The sequence below is a fragment of the Vollenhovia emeryi genome, unplaced genomic scaffold (assembly GCF_000949405.1).
Source record: "Vollenhovia emeryi isolate VEMERY1.0 unplaced genomic scaffold, V.emery_V1.0 DF939142.1, whole genome shotgun sequence".
Classification (NCBI taxonomy): domain Eukaryota; kingdom Metazoa; phylum Arthropoda; class Insecta; order Hymenoptera; family Formicidae; genus Vollenhovia; species Vollenhovia emeryi.
This window is the reverse complement of record NW_011967224.1, coordinates 1,032,739-1,036,500: the sequence shown is the minus strand read 5'-3', so window position 1 is coordinate 1,036,500 and position 3,762 is coordinate 1,032,739. Positions and strand designations below refer to the sequence as shown.

General features: G+C 56.8%; 1 protein-coding gene across 1 annotated transcript in view; it reads right to left on the bottom strand.

Moving 5' to 3' along the window:
- Positions 1-3,070, bottom strand: part of LOC105566783 — a 25,684-nt gene extending 22,614 nt beyond the window's left edge. Inside the window, exon 1 of the mRNA XM_012021069.1 lies at positions 2,475-3,070. The gene's annotated coding sequence lies outside the window, so the exon portion shown is untranslated. The remainder of the gene's footprint in view (positions 1-2,474) is intronic.
- Between the last annotated feature and the right edge of the window lie 692 nt (positions 3,071-3,762).

The window sequence follows — 3,762 nt, the reverse complement described above, 5'->3', positions numbered from 1 at the left end:
TGCTCTCTCTCTCTCTCTCTCTCTCTCTCTCTCTCTCTCTCTCTCTCTCTCTCTCTCTCTCTCTCTCTCTCTCTCTCTCTCTCTCTCTCTCTCTCCCCCCCCTCTCTGTTGGAGGGTGTTGTAATTAATCAATTGTAATCTGCGACAACTGCCTACATATTATCTTTGTTCCCATATTCTGTGCATTTTTCTATATTCAATTTTTTTTTCTGTTATACATTGTTCTATATTCAATGTTTTCATTATACGAGAGCTCATTCTTACTCGTAATTATTTTTTCTGTGCTTATGTAACACTTTAGGGGACTTGTCCCAGAGCATTTAATAAATGAAAATCCCATTCTATTTTCTCTCTCTCTCTCTCTCTCTTCTCTCTCTCTCTCTCTTCTCTCTCTTGCCAAAACGGACCGCGTCCTTCGCGAACAACGAGACACGCGGGCGACTCTCTAGCATGACGTAAATTCGCGAGTCGCCGGCGAAGCCCTGGACCCTGGGTGGAACGTGAAACTGGCGGTGACGCCATCAGGACTTTTTGTGCGTTATTAATAACGTTTGATAGGGTTTAATAACGTTATCGCGATGTCATTGCGAGCTTTATGCTCCACCAGGCGCTTCACAGCATGAATCTTTTCCTCTCGCGTGCCCAAGGAAAAGCGAAAAGTCAAGATGACGTCAATTTGATGCTACATTTATTGACCAAAATAGGACATCAAGTGGACATCATCTTGACTTTTTATTTTTCTTGGGTGAATTCGTGAAAGGTGAAAATTCATTTCGCCGACGAACAGTGAAGTTCTTCAAAATTTTCACCCTACACGAATTCACGTTAGAGGAAGAGATTCATGATCGAGACCCTGGACTGCGTTCGAAAACAACTGTAGATCTCGGGGCGTCCGATGCCCGTTTCCGCCAACGCAGATTAACTTTAATCCCGGCTTAACCTACTCCGTGCCTTCTTCTAATTTTTAAAACTAGAAAAAGACAGAGTCAAGCCGAGATTCAAGTTAATCTGCATCGGTAGAAACGGGCATAAGAGCCTCTCGCTCGACCTCGGCTAGATTAACCGACGATTAAAACTTGCATCAGGGGGGAGGCCAACGGATCCTCTGATGGACACGATTATCCCTCGCCTCTGTTTCCTTGTCAAAACGTTCGGCGGAAGAGGCTGCGAGGCCGCGCGCGGGCTTCCTCTTTCTTCAACAAAAGGACGAAGTCCGCTCCGAAGCATTCGCGCGGCAAGTGCACTCGAGTAACGTTTCCGAACGCAGGCCCGGAGGACCCGAGGTCTCCTCGCGAACACACGGCCTCGGCGCGCGGCAGCTCCGTTTCGCAGTCATCGACCGGTCCCGTGTTTACGTTTCGCGCGAAGCGAAGACGCTGGAGCGTCGCTCATCGGCGAGTCCACCGAGCACCCCGCGCTCTCAACCCGCCCGCCCGGCTTGCTTTTCTCGGGCATTGAAAAGAAGCAGGCCGCCCGCCAACGCGAGGACCGAGTGTCGCCCCTCGTCTCCGCGGCGCGAAAGAGGCGAGAGGCAGCCCCGCGTACTCCGCCCCGATAACGCGACGCGAAAATAAACGTCCGAGATTCGGCGGGGCGCGGGGGAGCGCGCGGCGAGTTCGGGTGCCAATCTGTCGATTATTATTCGATCAATTGCCGGCCGCGCTTCGGCCGGGCCCTCCCCGCGAGCGATCCCGGCCCCGCGCGTAAACTCGGTCATCGGATCGTTTCCGTCCTGCCGCACAGGTCGGCAGGTAACCTGTTGCCAGACACGTACACATCTACGTGCAACGAGCGCCGGGCGAAGCGGTGTGCGGCCGTCCGCGCGCGATCGATGATAAACTGTGCGAGCTGCTGCTGCTGCTGCTGCTGCTGCTGCTGCTGCTCGGCAGAGCGTAGCGCTAAACGACGATTGGGGATCGCCGGATTCGCGGCCGCGAGTTCGCGCGGGCGATCCTCCGGAAAACGGACGGCGGAGACGCGGCGCGTCGCGGGCTCGCGTCCGCGACGGCGACGGCGGCGGCGGGGAGGCGCCTCTATAAATACCGCGTAACGCGGGGGAAGAAAAAAAAGAAGAAAGAAAGGGGGAGAAGGCGAGCGCACGGGGAAGGTCGGACGCGGTGGCGGAGGAGCGCGAAAGGGAATTGCGTACCGCCGCGAACGCGGCCGCTACCGCCATACGGGGACTGAAATACCGCGCGGCCGCGACTGTCCCGCCCGTCCGATTCTCATCTCGCGCGCGCTTTCTCTTTCCCGACGAAACCCCGCGTACCCTCGGCGGGACGCGCGGCATAATACGCGCTACTTTCCGTCGACCGCGAGGGAAGGACACGTCTCTCCTCGCGCGCGCGCGCTGAATAATGAAAATAAAAAAAAGCTTCTCGTCGAGAGAGAAGGAGAGAGTCGGACAAGCCACTGCGGCAGCGATCAGATCAAGTCTCCTATTGCCGAGCGAAGCGAAAAGCTTAGGCAGTTACCTGACTGTCGGCGAACCTCACTGCCCCGGTCCGGCGAAGAATATACGGGCGAGTCCCGTCCGCGCGCCGATGACGCCTCAAGCCATGAACTTCCCCTGCCGATGGCGAGGCGTCGCTTCCCCCTCGGGATCGGAGAACCGCTGCGGGCCGCGCTACTACGCTTCTCCTCCCCGTCGTCGGCGCCGTTATCCTCTCTGTTTTTTTGTTTCCCTTCCGCGCGAGAAGGCCTCGCGGAAATCGTTACATCTTCCACGGGGAACCGCGCTCTGCCCTGAGCGTCGCCAGGTCGGCGGCGGCGACGGCGGCGGTTGCGGGTCCGCCGCGGGAACTGCACCCTCTCGCGCTTCCTCCTCGGCGCTCCTTCCTCTCCTTCGCGCGGTCCTCCCGTTCCTCCGAGGTGTGAATTTTCGCGCGCGCACCCGCCGTTCCGCCGCGAGAGACCGTGGACGAGTAAAGCGGGGCCTCTATGTTGTACTAAATACGAGCGTGCGAGCCGGAGGACACGCCTCTGCGAGGCATGGCGCAGACTCGGATCCCGCGGACTCTGCGGAACGGCGAACGGAAGCAGCCCGCAAGGGGGGCCTTTTGACTCCGCCGTAGGGAGAGACGCGGCGGGGCGCGCAGGTCATGCGCGCCGCCGGCCGCTCCGTGTCGCCTCCCCGAGACCCAATTACCTTAAATATGTCATCGTCGAGCGGAGATCGCGTAACGAGGAGAAGCAGCTCCGCGAACAACGAAGATATCTCTCTCTTTCTCTCTCTGTTCCTTCGAGCCGCGATCGGCCGAGCGATGATCGACGATCGGGGGTGGACCGACCGGATATCCCGTACGCGACCATTCAAACGACGTGGCGCGCGAATGACGTCAGAGGGGACAGTTTTTTCCACGTACAGCATGCGCGGTTCAATGCGAAGAAAGGAGCGGCGTTGTTTATTAGAAAATTATCCTCCGTAACTTATAATGCGCCGTCGGTCGCATCGGTTTGTTTGCATTTTGTTCTGGGGCTCGATCATGACCCGATGAGAAATGACTTGTCGAATCATCGTCGACATCGACCGACGAGTCGTTTCTCGCTGGGGAATCTTTTCCTCTAGCGTGATCGCGTGAAAAGTGACAAATTTCATTGAACAATTCAATACTCGTCAATGAAACCTTTCACTTTTCACGCGTTCACGCTAGGGAAGAAGATTCACGATCGAGCCCCTGGCGCAATAAACTCACCCAGCGAGAAATGACTTGTCGATCGATATCGGCACCGTCGAATCGACGTCGATTCGATCGACGAATC